Source organism: Phoca vitulina, unplaced genomic scaffold (genome assembly GCF_004348235.1).
Source record: "Phoca vitulina isolate PV1807 unplaced genomic scaffold, GSC_HSeal_1.0 scaffold22, whole genome shotgun sequence".
NCBI lineage: Eukaryota > Metazoa > Chordata > Mammalia > Carnivora > Phocidae > Phoca > Phoca vitulina.
The window spans coordinates 44,663,569-44,677,996 of NW_022589725.1; the positions used below are offsets into that span (position 1 = coordinate 44,663,569).

At 37.9% G+C, this 14,428-nt stretch overlaps 1 pseudogene; it reads right to left on the reverse strand.

Moving 5' to 3' along the window:
* Positions 1-8,844: 8,844 nt before the first annotated feature.
* Positions 8,845-13,630, reverse strand: LOC116641978 (annotated as a pseudogene).
* Between the last annotated feature and the right edge of the window lie 798 nt (positions 13,631-14,428).

The following is a 14,428-nucleotide window of genomic DNA, read 5'->3' on the forward strand; positions in this document are numbered from 1 at the left end:
GAGCCTTGGAGAGTGGGGCCTCAGAGACTTTTCGGTCTGCTGACTGTTTTCATCAGTTGTTGACTTAGGAGGTTATTCGTGGGGAGGGGAAATACTAGAATTTACATTTCTAACAAGTTCTGAGGTAATGTTTCAAATATGTCTAGGCTGAACAGCCACCTCACAGAGATTTCTGCCACATCAGAAGGCAAGGAAGTCACAGACATTCCCCAAAACTCAAGCCAGGCAGTCGCCATGATTGGAGAAGCCAGGCCTGTCAGCATGAGAAACCATGAGACTGAAAACCAAACACCAGAATGGACAAAGAACATCTCAGAATCCCTGTGGGGACCAGTGATGCTAGGACCAGATTAACACAGCCCTGGGGAGGAGAGAGGGCTTCCATCGATAAGATTATTGTCACTGCAGCTGAGTGGGGGCTTGAAAAATAAAGTTCGGTTACAGAAAAAAAATTCTATTTGTTACACACTTATACAAGATATTGAAGATTTGGTTAACTCTCTGTTTACCAAAATTAAGATAAAAGGGGAAAAAATCCTAACAGGTTAAAGAGAAATTCCTTCTTCATCATTTGTGGTATAAGATGTGTTAAAATAATTTCAAAGATTTCATACTTCTCAAACTTGAAGAAACATCTTTATTTAAGCAGAAAGACTGGTACAAATTGATATTTGTTTATAAATTTTGATATGCTTGTCAATTAGAGACAATGTCATAAGATTCAGCATATAAACCAAAAGGCCCTGGAAAATTTTTGATGGTCTCACTGTTTATAAGTTGTTCTTATATAGAGGGTTATTAATGATTACATCTTTCCAAATTAATTGTTTGTTTTTCCTAAGGAAAGGATTCCACTCTCTTCATTCTGATAATGCTGGCTAACATAATTCATTAGCTAGAATTGTTCAATTTTATCTCAAGAGCAGAGAGAAAACATGGCTGTGATCTTAAGCTAGCATTGACAGGGCAATTTCATTCAGAATTGCTAAGATGTTTCTGATCATGTTCCACTTGCCAAATTCATAATCCTGGCAAAATTGTAAAGGTGGGATGTAGGAAAGAACAAAAGCCCTAAATCTATTTGAACATTTGCAGTGAATTTTATACAGTTGCATTCAAATGGATGTCAGTATATTCTTACCTCTGTCTATTTTCTGGATGGCTAGATGATTTTCCCTGCCAAAAGTCAACTGTCTTCTCTAGACTTCGTATGTCTCACATGGGATTATTTTCTTATTTGTGTAGAGAGAGACTTTACAAATGTCATAGAGAAAGTAACATAAAAGAGCTTTGTAAGACCTGGCTCATCATATAGGAACTCCATTCTCTTATCATCCTCGGTTATCAGAGAAAATTGAATCAGCAAATGGCACCCTCAAATAAGCTTACAAAGCTATTTGAAGACTTACCATAAAGTTTTGTGCAGGTCACCCCAGTTTACAACCAGCAGGTACAGACAGATTTTCCTGCAGGCAAAGTACAGGAACCCTTGCAAGAACTTCAGCTCAGAGACCTAGAAACATCACTGGTGTATGACTGCCCTTGAACCTCATAGGAAGAGATCACAGGTACTGTTGGGGGAGGAGGAGTGTACTATGGTAAAGCTCCAAGGAATCAACCTTTAAGCTCACATTTCTCAGTTAAAAAGACATGACACAGCCATTTCCTGGACTCCATGTCTGTGGGATTCTCGAGAAGCAGATTATAACCTGAAGGAGAAAGCTTTCCCAAGATTTTCCCAGACTATTAAGTAAGAAAGTCTTCTCCCCAAACATTGAATCAAGACCTTGAGTACCAGGAGCCTGTAACCACATACCCCACTTTCTCTCACTCTCTTCCTCCTTCCTCTAGCTGTCTTTCCCTCTCTGTTAGTTTAACATTCTGGACTATTAATTATCAAGGGTGGAAACTTTAACATATCTTCCCTTAATTCTGATGCTTTGGTCTCCAGGGCTAATCCCTCGTATTTTGACACCTGCCTAGTAGGCAGAAAACATGAGCAAGCTTGGAGACTAGAAACAGTGCCACTTTCTGGGTGGACCTGGGAACTCAGAGGCAACATAAGGTTTGCTCTCCTGGTTGGGACTAGAGAAAATAGGCGTGTGGCTGAGGGGAGCATTTCGGGGCACCTTGATTCTATTACCTCTCGCCTTTCTCTGCATCAAAACAGTCACATGCACTCCCATTCTTCACCATTTTTATTGAGTCTGGAAAATTGAAAACAAAAGCAATTTCCTCTGATAATATTTCCAGACTTCATCGAAATCAGACCTCTTAGAAAGATGATTTCTGCCTTACACTCAGGTTAATTTTGAAAAATGAAATCCAATAAATATTATGTTTGCACCTTTATTATGTTTTCAATCTTCGAGTTGTTTACTCAATTGAGCTTTTAGATGATGTGGAGTTTGTTGACTTCCAACTATAAGCTTTTCTTCAAAAAAAAACTAGGTTGCAAGAAAACAACTTTAAAGGGATACGTAGAGAGGTCTCTCAAGCTTTGTGGTTTCCATAATAATAAACATTACTAATTGAGTTCCCACTGTGTACCAAACTCTATACTAAGAGCTCTACCTTTATTATCTCATTGAATCTTCAAAACATTATCTTGTGGTAAGATAAGGAAAGTGGGGTTCAAAAAGATTATGTAATTTGCCCTGTGTCAAGAAACTGTGAATGAGAGCCTATGTATGAGGTTCTATGTATGAACAGGATCTTTGTATGAAATATTAAATATCACTGATGCTGAAAAACATTTTTAAGATTTGTCTTTTGGCTAAGACAACACCTACAGTCCAAGCATTATGTTATCTACCGTAAAATTAGTTTGTCAATCCAGAAATGCTTTGCTGCCACTCAGAAGTCAACCAAAACCTCAGTTGTAGATGTGAACACATAGCTTTTGTGAAGTTTCCCACTTCATGTAGAACTGTGTGGACCGTGAGAAATTGCTCTAGTTTCAGAAGAACATTAACTGTTCTTCTTGAGCAGTCTCTACTAAATCGCTGTAAATCATGTCTGTTTTGGGGTGCAGGTACACTCACAAGCAGGTCTCCTATATTGTAAATGAATCTCCTTAAGCTAACAACCTCCATAATCTTGCCCTGTCTCCCTAGCCTTGTGTTCCCTCTCCAGTTACGCTAGGGGATGGCACACTTTTTATGTCAAGGGTCAGATAGTAAATACCTTAGACTTTGTGGGCTATACGACTTCTGTGGCAATTTCTCGCCCCTGTCATTGTAAGGTGAAAGCAGCTACAAATAATACATAAATAAGTGAGCATGACTGTTTCCAATAAAACTGTATTTACAAAATTGAATAATGAGCTGGATTTGGCCTTTAGGTCGTTAATTTGCCAACCTTAATTCTAAACATACATTAAGGGAACTTAAATGATTTAAATCTTCTAAAACTCTTAAGACAGAGTCTGACACACACTAGGTTCAATATGTTAATAAAATAAAATAAAAACTGAAATATAGGTAATTCCCTAAGTATATCATGCCCTCCATGTCCTCATGTTTTTGCCCATGCTACTTCTTCTTCCTGAAATTTTCTAGCCCATTCTGTACCTGACTAACTTTTGTGACCTTCAAGACTAGATTTGATATTGACCTCCACCTCCAGGACACTTTCTTTGCTGTACCCTTTGATTGATGTTCTTGCCCTTTTACTTGCACAATAACTGGTGCCTGCCCCAAACAGAGCCCCCACCACTTGGTTCAGAGCTCCCCCACCAGACTGCAAGCTCATTCACAGCAGGGACTTTGTCTTTCCACTTAAAGTCCTCAATTCCTAACTGGAGAAGCTTACAAATCTTTTTTAATCACTGAACAATGAAAATCTTCAAACGAATAAACTAAAAGTTTCATGCATAAGACCTCAGTCACTAAAATCATAATCTAAACAGAAAGTTATAAACCTTTCTCCCAAGTCCCAAACTCATAACTTTATTCCTGTTCATCATGCACATCAGGAGAAAGAGGAGACACATCCACTAGGAAAGAACTCTGCTCCTTTTATACCTGTGAGTAAATTCTAAAAAAGGAAATATTTTGAGAACAGAAAGTAAAGTACCCTAAAAACTAAAAAATATGAATATAATGAAGGCGAATATTTAATTAAAAAAAAAAAGAAAATACCCTAAGGATGGAGTAATATGAATGTACAGGATGGGGAAGAACTCATCTAACATTTACCATGTATGTTGCTCAAAGGTTTGTTAGGACATTCTGTCCTTGTATTTTTCTCTGTCCTATAAAAAGAAGTTACATTTATGTATAATTGCTGAAAAAAATGTGTGTGTGTGTGTGTGTGTTATGTGCTTGTGTGGTAAGAATCCAAAAATTAATAAAATGCAGAAGGTAAGGTAAATGTAATCAACATATCTGTCATTAGAGGTCAAAAGTAATGGAGAACAAAAGTGTAGGGACTATATTCTGTTTTCTATAATTCAGCTTTCCCTTCCCTTTCTTTTGTTAACTGAATACCTTATTTTCCACAGGAGAACTAGCCCATTCCCACTGTTTTGGTGGGACTCCTACTCCTGGTAGGCACATCCATCATGGTACCCTCCCCCCTGCTACCCAAGCTATAGGCGCTTGACCCAGTGAGTTCAATCTGATACTCTCTCCAGAGGTTTCAGGATTTTAATAAACCTACACAAGGATGGACAATAATTTGCCTAAGTATTTCCAATGAGCATCTTGAAGAGGCTCACCCTCTGTTCTTACTACCTAGCTCTCCAGATCAATCCAACTCTTCTTTTCCACTGATTGAAGGAGCTACCTCAAACCTTTTCTTTTGACCTGAGTTAAAGACAGATTCTGTTGCGCAAAACCAAAACATCCTAATTGACACCAGAAAAGTCAGATAAAGTAGTATGAGAACTCAAAAGAGAGCTATTTTTGGTTAAAGGGATTAGAAAAGACTCCATGGATAAATTAGCATTTTAGTTAATCCCTTAAAAATAAGTAGGATTTGGATATGAGCAGAAGAAGGGGGAAGAGGCAGAGGAGGAGGAGGAAAGGGGTGTCTTGAGTAGGATAGTTATGTGAACAAAGTTATATGGGCAAGAAATTGTGGAAGATTACATAAATTCAGATACCAGAGTAGTGATATAACATGCTATAGCATTTTCTCATTTGCAAGAACAAAGAAAATTTCTCTTTTCTAAACAATATTCAGTATCTCAAAACATGTTGATGAATCCTGCAGTCTCATGAGTATACTTTTTGGTAAAGGGTAAAGATTAAGAGATTGTATTGGAGTTTGTTACTGACAGTCTCTAACTTTGAGCCAGTTTTTTTCTATAGATTCTATTATCTGTAGAAAAACTGCTTCCATACATTGTCACAGAGGTCTATTGGGAAGATAGTAAGTTGTTGCTGAAGAAAGGATTTGTGGTTTCCTCAATTGCTTGATTTCAATGCCATCATGCAACTGATAATTCTTATTCAATAAATGAAAATATTTTATCACCAGTTATGGTAAGTCTGGATTATAGTTAATCCACATAACCCAGAGCAGTCACTAGAGGAAGATGTCAACACTTAGAATCTAATGAAGGGGATCAGATTGCCTTCATTTGGTGTCTTTCCAATAAAATGAAGGCTTCTGCGAGTCATTAAGTAATATTTCCGTTGATGCCCACTAGGTTCTTTCTTCTAAAAAATGGCGAGCAAGTTTCAGAACAAGGTCATAAATTGTAGGGGAATCAAATGAGAGGTTGTAGGGAGAAGTTGTAATTTTCAGCAACTACATTATGGTGTATGAAAGGCAAAGATGGACAGAAGCTTATAGTTTCTCTTTTTGTTAGCATAAACCAGTGTTTCCTAAAGAGTGGTTAGGGAGCAGCAGTTCCTTAAAATATCCTCAAATAAACCTAAAACATAATGTTAGATAGTCAAATATATTTAAGGAAGACCTTCTCATAATTACATTAGCATATCAAAGGCTCTCAGATACCTTTCCTTTAAAGAAACTTATTCAGACTTTTTGAGACCAGCATTCCTAAACTTACATGGCCACAGGACTGTTTTATTTTTCTCATATTACAAATCAATTTGAGAAAAACTGGCATAAGTCTTCACTTCCCTTCTCATTCTCAACTTCAATAAATGGACATCTATTGAACTCTGTTACTAATTCTTTTTATTGTACTTATATTTATTATTTATTAAATATTGACTTATAATGTCCCCAATATGAGTATATTCTACAAGATATGCTTATCGCAGGTGAATTTGAATGTGACATTCCCTGTGAGGCTATATAGAAGTTTCCATCCCTGTGGTGGGGGCAAAGGCCTGAATATGATATCCATTGAGTGGTCAGATAGCTAGAGTGGTAGTTCAGGTGCCACGTATCTTAGAACTTATCCTACTGAGTGAGGAGGAACCCAAGGAAGAAAGAGGAAATGCTCCATTCTGTGTATTCAAAGTCACTATAGGGACAGAGGGACAGAGCATGGACTTTGGAGTCAGGGAGAATCACAACTGAATCTTGGTTCCAACGCTCACTTACCAATTGTGTGACTTCAGGCAAATAATTTACTCTCAAGAGAGCCTTGGTGGCCTCATCTACAGAAGGGGAATAATGATACTACCTCATATTGCTTCAGGAAGACTAAAAGGATTAATGAATATAAAGCTCTTAAGTAGTCAATTCTTTTTTCTCATTCCTTCTCCACTTTTTTCCTGGGCATGCAGAACATAGAACAATAGTCCGCAGGCTCAGTACTTGTGCTGGCTCATAGCACTTGGACAATTAGGCCATCGTCCAAGCTAGTAGTAATGAAGATAAAATGGAAAACATGGATATTCAAGAAGATGTTGAGCCTTAAAGGAGTTCTGTAATATTCCTCAGGGAGGAAAGAATAAGTGTATTAAGGAGTCCTGTCTTTGAGTAGTGGTTAATCACTCAACCTTTAATATGACATTTTATTCAGGTGGTACTTTTAGCTCATCACCCAGAAATCTAATAATATCTTAATTAATGTTGCTATGAAATGCAGATAATTCATACATGAGACTGAGTATAAAGGAAAATTACTTGCAAGATCATTTGCTTGAAGAGAAGTACAAAGAAATCATTTCCAAGTGTGGTTAGAGGCTGTGTGGGGAAAAGATTTTACACAATAAATTGGGAAATCTTTACAAGATTTTTAATATTTGCCAATTTCAGACATGAGAAATGACATTTTAGTCATATTATTTTAAAAATTATTAAAGTGATCTGTGTTCTAAAGACAAAAAGACTGTCAGCAGTAAAAAGTATCAAGCATTCTTTTCTTTCCAGAGGCATTAAGGACATCAGATTAAATGTGTGTTTTTCTCACATGCTCCTCAATTATGACAACTGTTTTTGCTTTAATCATTTTCAAACAGGAAAAGTTTTAAGAGGAAAAAAAAAAGAAACAGGGATACAGCTGTGCTGTGGGGAAGCCATATTTCTGATGCCTTTCCTAAGAATTTATCAAATTTCCACTCTTGTTACCTTACAGCTAGTTTACAAATCAAGCCATAGGATTTTTCTTTTTCTTCACTCTGTTTCTCCATAAAGGAGAGTCTCTAGCCTCACCTTTAATAGTGCATCAACCACCCTATAGTCACCTCGAGGATTATCAAACTCTCAACAGGGCAATCACTTATGGCTTTATATTGTAAGGGTATCAGCTAAAGCCACTGCCATTGTGACTTATGAATTGACGTCCCTCTGGTGGGCCTTTTCTGGTGGATGGATTAAGAAACAGACACCATCATTTCATGAACCCCCAGTGTATACAATGAAATTGTTGAAAGTTAGTGATGATGACACCTGCCTGAAATTTTAGATGTTTATTTTTTGTTTTTTTTTTACTTTCTCAGACAATATTATAAATCCATTCATAGATTTGACTGGTGTTCAAGTAATGACAGATGAGTTGTTTTATTTTTCTTTGAAAGATATTTTCTTTTTGTCTAGGTGCACTCTATAATTCTTGCCAGGAATTACTTTTTCCTCAATAGAAATAATCAGTTATCAAATTTTTTTTCACTGTACACTCTCAATAAGTTTTGGGAAATTTGTTTGCAGATTTACATGGAGAGTATCTTTGAAATATGTGAGTTTTGATTTTAGCTGCTATCTAAAGACTAGTATATATTTGTACTAACAACTAATGACATTGGGAATTCAACTCTGGCTGCATGATAATGCAATGCACAATAAAAGGAAGTACATTTTAAAGAATGTAAAATGAATTAGGAAACAATTATAATGGACTTCCACTGTAGTTGCCTGAACTATGCACTCCTTTATAACAATATCATGTCTCCTTCATTTATGTAAATTCAGTTCCTAACAAAGTGCATAGTATCTCATTAATTCAATGGCCACTGTACAGAGTTTAGCATAGTAATGCTAATGAAACCCCCAACACACATATATACACAAACGCATACTTATTCAAAATAATGTTCAAGTATACTAGAGGTCACAATCTTAAGTGTGCATGGGCTCCAAGGCAGAAAATCCTGTAAGGGAGACAGAAGTGGTGAAAAAATTGACCCTCTCTGTCTATCCTTTATTTTCCCACTTTTGATAGAGATATTAATTTAATAACTATTTTTCTCCTAACCCTCAATCTGAATAAGGCAACATAACTATTGCTAAGTAAATGCAAGGTGACACTTGCCCTTGGTCTCAGGAAAGCTGGAGCGGTCACTAAGGTCTATGGTTCCACATGTAAAGGGAGCAGGCATCATTTAGCCAGGCCTGTCATTTTCCTGTGGGAACCGACAATCAGCCAGGCCGACTTTTCAACTTCCATGGGAAATCCGAATTTTTATGTGAAATCTGATTTTAAGATGTTCGGATAAGCAGATGGAATCCAGAAAAGCCATATGGCAACCCGGTAATGCCGGAGAACTGAGTGAGAAAGAGTTGAAGCCTCAGTGAAACTAAATCACCAATGCCGATAACAACAATAACAATAAACCTTGTGGAGCACCTGGGTGGCTCAGTCGGTTAAGCAACTAACTTCAGCTCAGGTCAGGATCTCAGAGTCCTGGGATAGAGCCCAATGTTGGGCCCCTTGCTCAGAGGGGAGTCTGTTTCTCCCTCTCCCTCTGCCTGCTTGTGCTCTCTCTGTTGCTCTCTCTCTCAAATAAATATATAAACTGTTAAAAAAAAAAATAAACCTTGTGCATTTCCATTTGTAATATACAAGATGTAGACTCTTAACTAGTATAAAAATGAAAGTCAAATCCATCCCCAGATACAATGACCTACCCAGGAGAGGGAGAGAGAAGAGAACAGGCAAGTGGGTCCCAGTTATGCCTTAGTCACAGCCCAACAGCATCTAATAAGGGAAAGAATCATTACTATTTTTTTTTAATAAAAGGCTGTTATTTTTGTAATACTGCTACGTTTATTTTTATTTGAAGTACTTTCTTTTTGTTGTTGTGCATCAGTGATTTTAATAAAGAAAAATGTGCTTCTGAGAGATAATAACCGAGCTGGCTGGTCTATAGTCCTTTGAGTCGGGCAATTTGATGTTGAGTTGAGAGTAAGTATTGCAACTGTCGGGGGCACCTTGTCCTCGGTACAGTTCACTGACTGTTCATCTTTAGGTGCAGATAAGCCTTGTTCTTGTTTCCTGTAGGAGGAATATATCCACTGAGACCAGGGGCCAAACTCCATTCTTCACGAGATGGTTTTACTTCAACTTCATTTTCTTCTCGTCAGAGTCACACACAACAGCATGCCTAGTGAGACTTTGTCCCATTGCACATGTTTTGCCACAGCTGGCATGTTCACATGTAAATGGGAGCCTTTCCTTGTGAAAAGAGAGAATGTGGCTCTGGAGGTTCAACATAGCTGTGCAGTTTCCACCACAGCCTTCTCTTGGACACTGGCAAACATCCTTTTCTGGGGCGTGAGTTTTCATATGTTGCTTAACGTAATCTTTGTGTTTATTTCTTTTTTTTCAAATTTTTATTTAAATTCTAGTTAGTTAACATATAGTGTAATATTGGTTTCAGGAGTAGAATATCAGTGATTCATCACTTATATACAAAACCCAGTGCTCATCACAAGTGTCCTCCTTAATCCCCATCACCCATCTAGCGCATCCCCCACCTACCTCCCCTCCATCAACCCTCAGTTTGTTCTCTATTGTTAAGAGTGTCTTAAGGTTTGCTTCCCTCTCTTTTTTCTTCCTTCTTCTATGTTCATCTGTTTTGTTTCTTAAATTCCACATCTGAGTGAAATCATATGGTATTTGTCTTTCTCTGACTGACTTATTTTGCTTAGCATAATGCACTCTAGCTCCATCCATGTTGTCGCAAATGGCAAGATTTCATTCTTTTGATGACTGAGTAATATTCCATTACACACACACTCACACACACACACAAATGTGTGTGTGTGTGTGGCGCATCTTCTTTATCCATTTATCATTTGATAGACACATTTGGCTATTGTTGATAATTTAGCTATTTTTTTTTAAAGATTTTATTTATTTATTTGACAGAGAGAGAGAGAGAGAGAGAGATCCCAAGTAGGCAGACAGGCAGGCAGAGGGAGAGGCAGACAGGCAGGCAGAGGGAGAGGGAGAAGCAGGCTCCCTGCTTAGCACAGACCCCAATGTAGGGCTCGATCCCAGGACCCTGGGATCATGACCTGAGTGGAAGGCAGATGCTTAAGCATCTGAGCCACCCAGGCATCCCGATAATTTGGCTATTGTTGATAATGCTATAAACATCAGAGGGTATGTGCCCCTTCAAATCAGTATTTTTTTATCTTTTGGTTAAAGACCTAGTAGTGCAATTGCTAGGTTGTAAGGTAGTTTTATTTTTAACTTTTTGAGGAACCTCCACACTGTTTTACAGACTGACTGCACCAGTTTGCATTCCCATCAACAATAAGAGAGTGTTCCCCTTTCTCCACATCCTCGCCAAAAATTGTTGTTTCCTGAGTTGTTCATTTTAGCCATTCCAACAGGTGTGATGTGGTATCTCATTGTAGTTTTGATTTGTATTTCCCTATGATGAGTGATGTTGAACGTCTTTTCACATGTCTGTTAGCCATCCAGATGTCTTCATTGGAAAAATGTCTGTTCATGTCTTCTGCCCATTTCTTAACTGCATTATTTGTTTTTTTGGGCCTTGAGTTTGATAAGTTCTTTATAGGTTTTGTATATTAACCCTTTATCAGATATGTCATTTGCAAATATCTTCTCCCCTTCTGTAGGTTGCCTTTCAGTTTTGTTGATTGTTTCCTTTGCTGCACAGAAGTTTTTATTTTGATGAAGTTCCAACAGTTCATTTTTCCTTTGTTTCCTTTGCCTCTGGAGATGTGTCTAGCGAGAAGTTGCTACAGCGGAGGTCACAGAGGTTGCTGCTTGTGTTCTCCTCAAGGATCTTGATGGTTTCCTATCTCACATTTAGGTCTTTCATCCATTTTGAATTTATTTTTGTGTGTGGTGTAAGAGAGTGGTCCAGTTTCATTCTTCTGCATGTTGCTGTGCAGTTTTCCCAGCACCATTTGTTGAAGAGACTGCCTTTTCTCCATTGGACATTCTTTCCTGCTCTGTCGAAGATTAATTGACCATATAGTTGTGGGTCCAGGTAATCTTTGTGTTTAAATGTTTTCTGGCATACTTGGCATTTTATGTCCTCTTTATGGGTTTCTTTCACATGTTGTAAAAGCTCTGTCCACGTTTTTGCCACAAAGGAATATTCTGTTTGACACATCCACCTGTGGACGTTCCCTTGTAGTTTCAGCCTGCTGGGTGAGGTGAAGCATTTCCCATGTCCTTCATGGGCACACTTGTGTGTGGTCCTGGCACTGGAATGTTGGCACTGATGGATTCTCAGCTGCTGGTGTTTCTTAAAGGCCTTCTTACAACCTTCAAAAGTGCATAGATACCTTTTTTTGCTGATTTTCATGTCTGCATTCAAAATGCTTCTTTTTTTTTTTTTTAAAGATTTTATTTATTTATTTGATAGAGACACAGCGAGAGAGGGAACACAATCAGGGGGAGTGGGAGAGAGAGAAGCAGGCTTCCCGCTGAGCAGGGAGCCCGATGTGGGGCTCGATCCCAGGACCCTGGGACCATGACCTGAGCCGAAGGCAGACGCTTAACGACTGAGCCACCCAGGCGCCCCTCAAAATGCTTCTTCAGGTTTGATTTTGTGTTAAATTTGTGGTCACAGCCACTAGCTGTGCAAATGGCTTTCCCTGTCCCTGTGAATCAGGACATGGTGGCTCAGATGGCAGTCCCTGACGAAGTCCCTTTGCCACATTTTTGGTGGTCATACACAAAGGGTGTCTCCCAGTGTGCTTGTGCAGGTGCACCTCTAGCTTCCAGGCCTTACTGTGATTGGTGCTGCAGTCAGGGGAGGAGCAGATGAACCTCCTATTGAGCACCTAGGGCGGCAGGGGTCTGCTCATGGGGGGAGGCAGTAGTGGCGATGTTCAGGGATGTCACCAACAACACAGGCCCTGCTCCAGGGCCATGGGGCCCACCCTCTCCACCACCCTCGTGCCCAGCCTTGTACGGAGCCAAGTACCAGAAGCCCTTGTGCACTGCCAACTCTGCCATGCCTTCTGCTCCCAGAGGACCCTCCATGCGATTAAAAAATAAGAGTGAAGTTACAAGTATTAGGCCAATCAGTAGGAGTGCGCAGCTAATGTGACATTCTATAGTCTGTGTTGCTCTGGTTCAGCAAAGAAAAAAGACAAATGATAATATGTGTTTTGTTTTGCTTATTCACAATGCCAGCACTGTTTGAAGAAATACTTATTACCAGAGGGTCACGGTTGCATAATTACAGGCATCTCTAAATAAAGTTTTACTTTTATTATTCAACTTTTATGGAAAATACAAAAAAAATTAAAAAGATATTATGCACATAACCCTGGCACATGGTAGATGATCAATATATATTTGTTGAAAGAATAAATGGATTATTTTACCATGTTCAGCAAGAGTGCACACATGTGTCTAAGTCATCTATAACTAAAATTATCAGAAACATATAATTGGATCTGCTTATGTAACCATCTAAAAGCAATTAATTACAGACTTATTACAGCTAATAAAATTTAATCTGAATAGAAACATAAAAGTATCCAAAGTGGAAATTCTAGGTCAAATTGCTTTATTACTGTTTGGGTTAAAGTCTTCGCATGCAGAATAAATTTCCTTTTAATAGCGCAGAATATCTCTAAAACTATTTGCATTAGAAATATAGGTAGAATATCTATTTTTAATGAAATTTGAAAATCTTCTATTTGTTTCCTTAAAGGAGTCAGTAACAAATGATGTCAGCAGTAATTCCTATTAATTTTTATACCGAGTATCTTCTCAACTTCCACACCTATTGAGTTTTTGAATCATTGATTGACTAGTGGCAACGATAATGTTCATTTTCATTTTCTTCCTTACTGAGCAGCAGTGCTTAATGTCAAAAACATTTACTAACAGAAGGTATTTACATTCAACATGAACAGAGCAAACAGATTCCAAACATCAATTACAATATGAAGAACATGATGCACAATACAGATGATTCTGTGTGACTAAGGAATGATTAATGTCTCTTACTGTTAGGAACTAGAGAAGACTCACCAAATGGTCCATTAGATTCACATTCACAGACTTTCTGTGAAATTGAATTAAATGAGGCGTTAATGCTTATAGAGTTTTTAATCTTTAAAATACCAAAATTAAATCACTACCAGTCATCAGGAAAAAATAAGCAAAGAGATCTGAGATATAACTATAGTTTCCAGGTTTTAAAATGTTTGTCTTCGAAAAACCTAGGATTCTGTAATTCAAAACATAAATGTCCCTGGTAGATAGTAAATATATCCTAGATGAAATCAAGATGCTGGGAACAAAAGAACTCTTTCATGGTTAAGGAGTAGGTCTTTATGTCTGGTGGATTAAATTTGGGCCTCTTCATTGTAATATTACATTTCTCCCAACAGTAAACTGGGAATATTATTTCTTTTTGGCCCCAGAGTGATAGATGAGGAATTGGCTTATCTCTTTTCCTTTAATTACCTCTCCACTTTTAAGTAGCAAATACTAATAATAATTTCCGTGAATTAGAGGCAAAAACTTATGTTCACTCTCAATTAGTCATCTTAACTGGATTTTAACTTCCTTAAATGCATAAAATATTTCTTATGAGTCCTTAGTACAGAGTCCTTTATTTTACTATAGAAAAATATACAGAGTTCAAGAATGGCTTTGGCTAACATGATTTTGTTTTAACATTAAAGTGTGATGTTGAAATTCTGAAACCACTGCACAACTATGCTGATTGAATTAAGTAAGTAGATGAAAGATGATGGAAACCAGGTTTATCATTGTTCTAGTGGGGAGTTACAAAAAAGAGATAATAATGACTAGAACAATCCAACTGGTTCTGGA